The sequence below is a fragment of the Rutidosis leptorrhynchoides genome, chromosome 1 (genome assembly GCF_046630445.1).
Source record: "Rutidosis leptorrhynchoides isolate AG116_Rl617_1_P2 chromosome 1, CSIRO_AGI_Rlap_v1, whole genome shotgun sequence".
In the NCBI taxonomy this organism is placed as follows: Eukaryota; Viridiplantae; Streptophyta; class Magnoliopsida; order Asterales; family Asteraceae; genus Rutidosis; species Rutidosis leptorrhynchoides.
Genome location: NC_092333.1, coordinates 58,404,755 through 58,417,595, shown reverse-complemented (window position 1 = coordinate 58,417,595; position 12,841 = coordinate 58,404,755).

Below are 12,841 nucleotides of genomic sequence, written 5' to 3'. Positions count from 1 at the left end.
ACTCACAGTTCAATATTGCGATTCAATATTGTAGGCAAATTGCGTAGACGTAATGATGGTAGACGACTGTATGGTTGGCCTTGGATTCAAGAACAATACCCCGGACAATACCCAATATTTCCTTAGCTTAAAGCGGTTTGAAACCCGAATTAAAACACACTCGAATATACTTTATTATTATTAAACTTAAAATTAAAATTAAAATTATAATTATAAATTTAAATTTAAATTGAAGAAGAATAAGAAAGAGTTGAAAAAAAATCGTCGAGCAAACTGGTGTATTTATAATACTTTTCCATTTACTGTAGCTCATGCGATCGCATGAGTTTTCAGTGTTTTTGCCATGCGATCGCATGGCCGCCTTTTCTGTTTTTGTTTGCTAGTTCGTCGACATCAAATAGTGTACTGTAGCAAATAGTGTTACTGTAGCAAATAGTGTTTTATTGTAGCAAATAGTGTTTTACTGTAGCAAATAGTGTTTTACTGTAGCAAATCACTGTAGCAAACTCGTTTTCACTGTAGCACTGTAGCAAAATACGGTTTCACTGTAGCAAATAGTGTTTTACTGTAGCAAAGTAATTTTTACTGTAGAAAAGTCGTTTTTTACTTGTACATATATATACATACATATAATTGTTCATGAATCGTCGAGAGTAGTCAAAGGTAATTGTATATATGTAACAGTTCTAAAATTTTGAGACTCAATCTAACAGACTTTGTTTAACGTGTTAAAATAATAAATCGTATAGAGAATTGGTTTAAATAAGTCAAAAATTTCGGGTCATCACAGTACCTCCCCGTTAAAGAAAATTTCGTCCCGAAATTTTGAGTAGTACCTGTTTCATGAGCGATATCAGTGAATAAATGTGGATACTTTTGCTTCATTTGATCTTCACGTTCCCAAGTAAACTCGGGTCCTCGTCTTGCGTTCCAACGAACTCTAACTATCGGTATTTTGCTTTGTTTTAATTGTTTGACCTCACGGTCCATGATTTCAACAGGTTCTTCGATAAAATGGAGTTTATCATTAATTCGTATTTCGTCAAGAGGAATTACGACATCCTCTTCAGCTAAACATTTCTTCAAATTTGACACGTGAAATGTGTCGTGAACACTACTAAGTTCTTGCAGTAGCTTTAATCGATAAGCAACTGCTCCAATTCTTTCGGTGATTTCAAAGGGTCCTACATACCTAGGACTTAGCTTTCCTCGTTTACCGAATCGTACAACGCCTTTCCAGGGTGACACTTTCAACATGACTTTGTCGCCCACTTGAAATTCTAGCGGTTTTCTTCTTACATCAGCATAACTCTTTTGGCGACTCATGGCCGTTTTCAATCGCTGTTGTATTTGAATGATCTTTTCGGTGGTTTCGTGAATAATTTCTGGTCCAGTAAGTTGTCTTTCTCCTACTTCACTCCAACAGATAGGAGATCTGCACTTTCTACCGTAAAGTGCTTCAAATGGTGCTGTGTTGATGCTCGTATGATAGCTGTTATTGTATGAAAATTCTGCCAACGGTAAGTGTCGATCCCAACTGGTTCCAAAGTCAATCACGCATGCCCGTAACATGTCTTCCAATGTTTGTATTGTTCTTTCACTTTGACCATCTGTCTGTGGGTGATAAGCGGTGCTCATATCTAATCGAGTTCCCAATGCTTTTTGTAATGATTGCCAAAAACGTGATGTGAATCGGGTGTCGCGATCAGATATGATAGAGATGGGTACACCATGCCTGGAAACTACTTCCTTCAAATATAGGCGTGCTAATTTCTCCATACTGTCTGTCTCCTTTATTGGTAGGAAGTGAGCTGATTTAGTTAGACGATCAACTATCACCCAAATAGTATCATGACTACTTGCAGTCCTTGGCAATTTCGTAATGAAATCCATGGTTATTCTTTCCCATTTCCACTGCGGAATTTCTGGTTGTTGCAGTAATCCTGACGGCTTTTGGTGCTCAGCTTTAACCTTTGCACACGTCAAACATTTGCTTACATAAGTAGCAATTTCTGTCTTCATATTAGGCCACCAATAGAACTTCTTGAGATCGTGGTACATTTTCCCATTTCCTGGGTGAATTGAGTACCTCGTTTTGTGTGCTTCATCTAGTACTAGTTGCCTTAGGTTACCATGTCTTGGTACCCATATCCTACCAGCAAAATACAGGGTTCCATCGGCTTTTACTTCAAGTTGTTTTTCTAACCCTTTGCTCATTTCACCTTTTTCGTTTTCTTCTTTTAAAGTTTCTAACTGTGCTACTTGAATTTGCTTTGTGAGATCAGTACGAATTGTAATATTCAAAGCTCGGACCCTAAGAGGTTTTACTCTTTCTTTTCGACTTAGGGCATCAGCTACAACATTAGCTTTTCCGGGGTGGTAACGAATTTCACAATCGTAATCGTTTAACAACTCTACCCAGCGACGTTGCCTCATATTGAGTTGTTTTTGATCAAAAATATGCTGAAGACTCTTATGGTCGGTGTACACTGTACACTTGGTGTCATATAGATAGTGTCTCCATATTTTGAGTGCAAAAACTACTGCTCCAAGTTCCAAATCGTGCGTCGTATAGTTCTTTTCATGAATTTTTAGTTGTCGTGAGGCATATGCGATAACTTTTGTGCGTTGCATTAATACACATCCTAAACCTTGGCGCGAAGCGTCACAATAGATCACGAAATCATCATTTCCTTCCGGTAATGACAAAATGGGTGCAGACGTTAACTTCTTCTTTAATAACTGGAATGAGGATTCCTGTTCCGTGGACCAATCATACTTCTTTCCCTTTTGAGTCAATGCAGTTAAGGGTTTGGCGATTCTAGAGAAATCTTGAATGAATCTTCGGTAGTAACCAGCAAGACCTAAGAATTGGCGAATTTGTGTTGGAGTCTTCGGGGTTTCCCATTTACTAATGGCTTCGATCTTGGCGGGGTCAACTTTAATTCCATGTTTACTGACCACATGGCCCAAAAATTGTACTTCTTGTAACCAGAAATCACACTTCGAAAATTTTGCGTACAATTCTTCTTTCTTGAGTATCTCCAGTACCAGTCTTAAGTGTTGCTCATGTTCTTCCTTGTTCTTCGAGTAAATCAATATGTCGTCGATAAAAACAATGACAAATTTGTCTAAATACGGTCTACAGATGCGATTCATTAGATCCATGAATACTGCTGGAGCATTAGTTAATCCAAAAGGCATGACTAGAAACTCATAGTGACCGTAACGGGTTCTGAACGCGGTTTTAGGAACATCTTCTTCCTTCACTCTCAGTTGATGATATCCGGAGCGTAGATCAATCTTAGAATAAACACTTGATCCTTGCAATTGATCAAACAAATCATCAATCCTCGGTAATGGGTACCGATTCTTGATCGTTAATTTGTTTAATTCTCTGTAATCTATGCACATTCTCATAGATCCATCCTTCTTCTTGACGAACAGAATAGGAGCACCCCAAGGTGAAAAACTAGGACGAATAAATCCACGGTCCGATAATTCTTGCAACTGGTCTTGTAATTCTTGCATTTCTGAAGGTGCAAGTCTATATGGAGATCGGGCTACAGGTGCAGCTCCTGGTATGAGATCAATCTGGAATTCTACACATCTATGTGGAGGTAGCCCCGGTAATTCTTCTGGAAATACTCCGGGATATTCTCTTACAACCGGCATGTCATTAATGCTTCTTTCTTCAGTATCGATCTTCTTTATGTGTGCCAGAATAGCATAACAACCTTTTCTTATAAGTTTCTGGGCCCTCATACAGCTGATAAAGTTCAGCTTTGAGTTGCTCTTCTCCCCATAAATCATTAATGACGTTTCATCCTTACGAGGGATGCGGATTGCTTTCTCAGCGCAAACAACTTCCGCTCTTGTTTTGGACATCCAGTCCATGCCAACGATTACGTCAAAACTTCCTAATTCTACGGGTATCAAATCGATTTTGAAGGTTTCACCAGCGAGATTCATTTCGCAACCATGGCAAATTTTATCGGCTTTTATCAGTTTACCATTAGCTAATTCAATAGTATATTTATCGTCTAGAGGTAATGATGCACATTTTAGTTTAAAACTAAAGTCTTTACACATATAACTTCTATCAGCACCCGTATCAAACATAATAGAAGCTAGTTGATTATTAACGGTAAACGTACCCGTGACAAGATTAGGATCCTCACGTGCTTTACTGGCACTAACATTAAATGCCCTCCCACGTGCGGGTTCTTTGTTCTTCTCCTTATCGGGGCATTGATTTATAAAGTGACCAGACTTCCCGCATCCAAAACATTTCTTAACATCAGTCAGTTTTGTCTTTACTTCAGAAACGGTGGCATAACAATCTTTCGCCACATGTCCTTTCTTGTTGCACTTATCACAGACCACTTGACAATAACCTGCATGATGTGTGTAACATCTTTTGCAGAACGGATGGGGTCCCTTATAGTTTGGACTTGCAGTTGCCCCATCTTGTTTACCTTTAAAAGTTTCTTGTTTCTTCAGGTGAGTACTTTTGCCCTTATAGTCTTCCCATTTCCTCTTTCCTTCAGTTGTCTTGACTTCGGTAATTGGTGCCTTAATCGAACTCTCTGTAATCTGGTCCATGAGTTGGTGTGCCATTGTCATGGCTTCCTGCATCGTATTCGGTTTGGACGATGTAACATTTCCTTTGATATTGATCGATAAACCGTCAATATACATTTCTATCTTTCGTTTCTCATTTGGCACCAATTCGGGACACAACAAGGCTAGTTCCATGAAACGCTTTTCATAGTTATTGAGATTCGCGCCGATAACCTTCAGATTACGTAACTCAGATTCCATTTTTCTGATCTCGTTTCGAGGACAGTACTCCTCGATTAGCATCTTTTTCAGTTCTTCCCAAGAGATATCATATGCCGTATCTATTCCTTCTGCTTTAGCATAATTGTTCCACCAAGTAAGTGCACCATCTTGCAACGTGCACGAAGCATACTTTGACTTGTCTTCGTTCGCACAATTACTGATTTTGAAAACGGACTCCATCTTTTCAAACCATCGGGTTAGACCGACTGGTCCCTCAGTTCCACTAAACGTCTGTGGTTTGCATCCTTGAAAAGTTTTGTATGAGCATCCGTTTCGTGAATTTGTGTTTACGGCTGCTGCTTTGGCTGCTGCTTCGGATGTTGCTTTTGCTGCTTCGGTTGCAGCAATTCTTTCATTCACACGTTTCTCGACTAGTTGCTCAAACTCAGCATCCGACATTTGAGACATGTTTCTTCAATAAACACAACAGATATAATTTAATCATATAGAATATTATAGGTAAAATGAGTTGTCAATAGTTAATCGTAGCATATTAATAATATGAACCGATTATTATAAAAGCCTTTTCTTCTTATTAGCATTTTATAATTATTTCTAGGGTATTACCTACCCGTTAAGTTCATACATAATAGCTAGTACAAGGAATTAACTACTAAAATCCTAATAATATTCCACTATGAAAAATTATAGCGAGTTACTACATTATTATGTAATAATAATAATAATAAGTAGTAATAATACAAATAATCATTCCATGCATTTATTATTAATAAACCAAAATAATACAATACCATACAATACTGATATTTTACATATGCTTATTTTACATAACAAGATAGAGTAGCACACATAAGTAATAAAATAGTGCATGGAAGATTTATGGTTGCGAGGTCGTTCATTCAGAACTATCAGAAACTTCTTCCCATTTGGTTCTCTCTGCCAATTGTTTGTGTGCACATGGTCCGACAGACATTCTGGCAGTGTATTTTATTTTTAGTTGGGGTTTTGAGGTACCCGTTACCTCAGTGGGTTTTATACAATAAGGGTGGTTACGGATCGAATGGTCCTGTTCTTTTTTAATAACTAAGGACATTTTATTATTGTGGTTGTTTTTATTATCTATAGCAAGTTGGAATTTCTCCTTAGTGATCTCTTTTATTTCATTAGCGAAATCCTCCTCCTTACTGATCTCGTCTGATGACGAACTGTCTGAGTCATGTGTAGGAGAATATGATGACGAACTGCAAGAATATGTACCGGTGGTCATGAACCGAAATCTGCCAGGCGTAATCGGCACAACCCGCCCGTCGGCGGTATATCTGGACCAATGTCCATATTTGTTTAGAAATGGACGATCCTCGTTTACTCCAGGGATCATGGGTCCATGCCAACGATACTGTGGCTCCGGAAAACTAAAGCTGGGTGGAGCTGGAATCTCCTCCGGGTTTACCGGGAGTTGAGATTCCCCGGCTAACACAATTTCTTCTTTAATAGGTATTGGAACGCCCTTTTCAGTTGTGGATATAATAGATTCAGTGTCCGATTCCGAGTCGTACAAAATGATAGGATTAGAGGAAGTCATCTATCACATAATTGAAACAACAATTACGTTAGCATATAAATATATCACATATAATGTTTTTGACCAAATAATAAGCAAAAATCAGTAAAAACAGATATGGTCATAGTCCAGACTCACTAATGCATCCTAACAATTACCAGTTAAACACACTAATGTAATTTCTGGTTCCCTATGACCTCAAGCTCGGATACCAACTGTAACGACCCGTCAAAATCGCTATTGACGCGGCACGTTAATCATTGATTCCACAGTGAGGTTTTGACCTCTATATGATACGTTTTGATAAAATATTGCATTCATTAAAATAAGTGACTTTCTAAACATAGAAAGTTATAAACATGTGGGCGAGTGCTTAGGTATAAGCAAAACCCCGAAATACATAAGTCTTTAATTTACAGGTTGACATCACAGTCCAGTTATTTATTACACAACGCAGTTTTATTTTGAATGCAATAAACTTTGTACAAAGCATGAGAGACTCCATGCAGGCAACAAGCACATCACAGCGGAAGCATTCTAAGGACCTGAGAATAAAACATGCTAAAAAGTCAACACGAATGTTGGTGAGTTATAGGTTTAATTGCTCGAGTCATAAACATATATAAAGATAGACCACAAGATTTCATCAAAAGTTTATCAATAGATTCTACGTAACAGAGCACCCTGGTAACTAAACTTAACGCTATAGTGATAATTACCCCATTCGTTTTAATACACGCAAACCAATGTGTCTTAAACTCAAATAACATACGTCCGTTAAAAGGCTAGCGCTCTAGCTCGGACGGGGATGTCAAGCCCTATGGATCCATATACAATTATTCGCGCCCACCAGTCCATATCCTATGTACTGGCAGCTACTAGTTACCAAAGCTAAGGGATTTTCGGTTTAACTCAGTGTAGAATTTAGTATGTACTTGTGTCTTATCGCGTTTAAAATAAATTGCATATATTCTCAGCCCAAAAATATTTAAAGTATTTAAAAAGGGAGACTATAAACTCACAGTTCAATATTGCGATTCAATATTGTAGGCAAATTGCGTAGACGTAATGATGGTAGACGAATGTATGGTTGGCCTTGGATTCAAGAACAATACCCCGGACAATACCCAATATTTCCTTAGCTTAAAGCGGTTTGAAACCCGAATTAAAACACACTCGAATATACTTTATTATTATTAAACTTAAAATTAAAATTATAATTATAATTATAAATTTAAATTTAAATTGAAGAAGAATAAGAAAGAGTTGAAAAAAAATCGTCGAGCAAACTGGTGTATTTATAATACTTTTCCATTTACTGTAGCTCATGCGATCGCATGAGTTTTCAGTGTTTTTGCCATGCGATCGCATGGCCGCCTTTTCTGTTTTTGTTTGCTAGTTCGCCGACATCAAATAGTGTACTGTAGCAAATAGTGTTACTGTAGCAAATAGTGTTTTATTGTAGCAAATAGTGTTTTACTGTAGCAAATAGTGTTTTACTGTAGCAAATCACTGTAGCAAACTCGTTTTCACTGTAGCACTGTAGCAAAATACGGTTTCACTGTAGCAAATAGTGTTTTACTGTAGCAAAGTAATTTTTACTGTAGAAAAGTCGTTTTTTACTTGTACATATATATACATACATATAATTGTTCATGAATCGTCGAGAGTAGTCAAAGGTAATTGTATATATGTAACAGTTCTAAAATTTTGAGACTCAATCTAACAGACTTTGTTTAACGTGTTAAAATAATAAATCGTATAGAGAATTGGTTTAAATAAGTCAAAAATTTCGGGTCATCACATATATACATTTACTTGTTATCGTATTTGAATTACCATGGCCCGACTTGTCTTTATGACGTGCGTACTTTTCACGAATAATATTTTTGAATATTATTTACATTCATGATTATTTATTATTAATCATTTTTAATTAACTAAGGTTAGTAGTTAATTACTTGGGCTTTATTTATTTAAATTGCATACTTACTTGTACTTGGGCTTGGACTTTTATTTCATGGACTAGTAAGCCCACCCTACACATTTAATGGACTTGTAAGCCCATGTATTATACTAGTATTACATTAAAGTTAAGCATGGTTTATTAAGCTAATTAGGAGACCAAGTTGTTTCAAGCATGCAAGGGTTCTTTTAACTTATTACTCAATCTAGCTCACACCTTATCCCAACACTTGAAAGCAAGCTTTGACCTTCCTCTTTGGCTACAAGAAACCGTCCACTTTGTGCTAGTGTAGGAGTTCCATTTTTAAATTTTTTTGATACATATTTACTTGTATTCTTTCATTTTTTACACACACTTCCTTACTTGCATTTCTTTTCTCTCACATTTTCTCTCAAAACTTAGTAAGTAATAAGCTTTTTCTTCTTCTTTTCTTATTACAAAAACCGAAATATAATCATCATGTATCATCATCAAAATTGCTTGTTCTTTGTTTGTTGCTTACTTACTTGTTACTTGTTGTTGTAAAGATCAAACTTCCTAGTTTGAATCTTCATGGATCTTGGTTACTTCTATCTCTTGGTTGATGAAGAACCAAGAACAAGAACCTAAAACTTGTTAGTTTGTGGTTTTATACTTAAGTGTTTTCAAGATCTAGAGTTCATAAACTTGATGATCTTCTTTATGTTCATGTTTTGTAGACTTGAATTCTTAAGATCTAAACTTTGGTTTGAATCTTCTCAATTATGAAGCAAATATGAACATAATACTTGTAACTTTAATTTATTTCTTCATTTCATGTACTTTAAAGTTGTGATTGTTGTAAGCATGGTCAAGTATTACTAGTTAATCTTGATCTCATATTTCTTGAAACCAAAGTTAACTTTGTAAGTTCAAGAACATGGAAGTATAACTTTCTAGTTATAACTTCATATACTTATGTTAGATCTAAGTTTATATAACTTATGGTCTTCTAATTTTGTTGTAAATAAGAGCTTACAAGCTTACATACACTTTACAAGTTGAAAATCTAAGTTTCATAACTTATGGTTTCATTAAAGTGTAGATCCAAGTTTTGTAACTTATGATCTAACTTATGAACACTAGATCTAGACTTTCTAGTCTAGGATATTTAAGATCTAGCTAAGATCTAAGTTCTACAACTTATTATCTTGATTATTTAGTTTACTTTCAAGTTTGTAGCTTAATATTACTTTTGTAACTCATGTATGTGTCGGATCTAAGATCTTGATGTAACTTTGGTTCATCAAACTACATACAACTCTTAAGTGAGTTGTGCAACTTATCTTAGACCTACACAAGTGTTATGATGGTCAAACCTTGATTAAGATGATGCAAACCCATCAATGAGTTGTACACTTGAAGCTATACGCATCAAGGATGAGAACCGTGATGAGCATCAAGCACCAAGAACCCACCGGAACACCTTTAGCTACTGATTCTGGAACTGATCAGACTACCTGGGCTACTGTAAAGTTTATTTTCAGTTATTTTGGTTCGAGTATATGATTTTCCGTTTAGACCTCGTCTTAATCCGACTTACGGTTTAGGATCTATGGCCTCCCGAAAGTCACTATACCCTATTAACGTTGTGCTGAAATTTCTGACCTACTCGCACTTAACCCGTCACCACGGTCAAAAGAAGATGATTTTGGTTCTGTAAATTGGTCAGTACCTAGGGGACTCATATACGGATCCATGGCCACTGGTCTCACCTCATTTCAATTTGTATAGAGGTCGTGGCGACTGAACGAAGTCAGCCTTTGTTTCAAACCCTAGTCTTTACTTGAAACTTACTTTACACTTTTTGTTAAATGATGAATGATGATGATACTTAAGACCTAATATACATACTTATAAACCTATTGGGACGATTTACTGACCTAGTAACTTTTGACTTAGGTTGAGTACCTTTTCGGACAAACATACTTGCTTACCTTTCCCGTGTCAACTTTACTACTACTTAACCACTGTGAGTTATAGCATCCCCTTTTACTTTAACTATTTTGGGAACTGAGAATACATGTGCATTTTATGTTTTACATACTAGGCACGATTACTTAAACTTTAGATATGTGTGGGTTATACAACGGCATAAACTTTCCCCTTAGCTCGGTAACGTTTAGCATTGGTCTTTGAACCGGTGAACGCGAATCTTAGATATGGATCCATAGGGTTTGACATCCCCACTCGGGCTAGTAGCGCTAGCATTTAACGGGTGTTTAATACTTTGTAAACATATGCACTCGCCAAGTGTAATTTTAGGGGGTGATAAACGTTAAGTTAGTTACCAAGTGCCCACGGTTAAACATATACTTTACATACTGTTTTGAAACGCTCTTTGAAGCACTGAAATCCCGTAGCCTACCTTACATTACTGTTATACTTAAACTATAGCTCACCAACATTCGTGTTGACATTTTTAAGCATGCTTTTCTTAGGTGCTTAAGGTTGTTTGCTTGCGCTGTTGTACTAGTCATGCCTTGTAGACTCCGCTGCGCTTTAATAGAGATTTTACCGCATGAAACATTTTATCTTGCATTCAAACTCTATTACTTTTGAACAATGATTTTTAATGACCTAAGGGTCACGTACTATTATTACTTGCTTCCGTTCATAGAAGCATACTTTTGGTTGTAAAACATTTGACGTTGGTTACGACGTCACCTTTTATCATGAATGCAAACTTGTTTTGAAAACGCATATAGTGTTTGACCTTGTAATGATCCTGTTGTTGATGGTCTGTACATGTTATTTTGTACGGGGCGTCACATGTTGTGTAACGTCTCTTCGAGTGGGAGATTGTTGGAGTGCGAAGCGAGTTAAACAAGGATTCGGAAAAGAAGATTTTGGTTCGCCAGACAAGGCGCGCGACGCGGCCTAAAGTGTGAACAGGGGTCGAACTGAAGAGAACTTTTGTTTCGGAATTTGCCTCGGTGGTGCGGCGCGGCCCTCTTTGGGAGCGGCGCGGCTATGACTGACGGGCAAGTTTCCAAAAACACGTTTTCTTGTTCCCAAAGCTATTTCTTTGTTGAGTTTTGCCTATTTAAGCATCTTATTGTAACCCATACATGTATCCACGAAATTTATCAATAAAAGAACTCTCTTTGGTGGCCGAGGATTAAAGTAATCATTCGTGATTACATGTAACCTCGTTAAATTCTATTGTCTTTTTCGTTTTTGCTAGATTCTTCATAAACATCAATTATTTTCGTTTATTGTCAGTGAGTTTCATAACCTAGGGTTATCTAGTCTTTTTAGGGCTCAAGTGCTTTATTCCCAACAGTTAGCAAAATCATATTTTTAACTGTTGGATTGGAGTCACCGTCACGAGATTGGAGTCGGGATCACCAATGAACTTCCCACCACCCGATCATATCCATTCTATGTGTCAAGGATGTTCCACCATACAACTGTCATATGACATATTCTCCGTGTAGTCACCATTTGAAAGCACCTCCTAACCAACTGCCTCTAAAAAACTATAGGTTGTGCCTATTGGGATATCTCACGTTTATTTGGTTGAATAATTGGATACGAATTTTTTTAAACTGATCAAATTTAACAATAGACGAGTGATGGATATCCTAAAGAAAATTGTTATTTGAAACATGCTACAAGACTTGTTGCCATCTAACCGAATAGTTCACAACATGTCTTCAGATTTAAAACTGATATTCTATAATCAAATTTAATATTAGTATATTTTTCACGTTTCTCAAGGGTGACGATTTGTTCATTGACTAAAAAGACACATTTTGATTAGGGTTAAAGCCAAAAATAGGCTACAAACTTACACAAATGTACCGATGTCACCCACAAACCCATTTCCGTCATACTTTCGCCTACAAACTTTCAAAAAGTGTACCAATGTAAACAAAAACTTTTAAAAAGTGTACCAATGTAAAGAAACATGATTTGCTACCGGCTAAACTGGTTAAAATCAACACGTGTCGTTCGTGGATTGGATCTTAACTCTTAAAAAAAAAATTAGGTCAAAATTAGTATGTAACAGGTCAAAACTATAAAATGTTGATATTAAAACATTTTTTGAAAGTTTGTAGGCGACAGTAGGATGGAAATGAGTTTGTGGGCGACATCGGTACATTTGTGTAAGTTTGTAGCCTATTTTTGGCTTTAACCCTTTTGATTACCCATACTTCATTTAGACTTACACATTTATTAATTTTTAACAGCCAAAAAAAGATTATATATATAAAACTTTCTATAGCAAGGCGCTAAAAGAGAATTACAAAGGCATAGACATCCATAAGTTCCAATTTGAAACTAGATGACCTCTACTTCGTATCCAACAAAAAGTAAGTAATCTAATGACATCAAAAAGACTACTAATTCTACATAAAGAATCATTGAAAACAACTCCATTTTGAAACCGCCAAATAGCCCATAAAAGAGTAACCAGAATCGCCACGATCCGGTTCTTGCTCGAAGTAGCTAATCTAATACCCTCAAGCCAAGTAATGAACGTA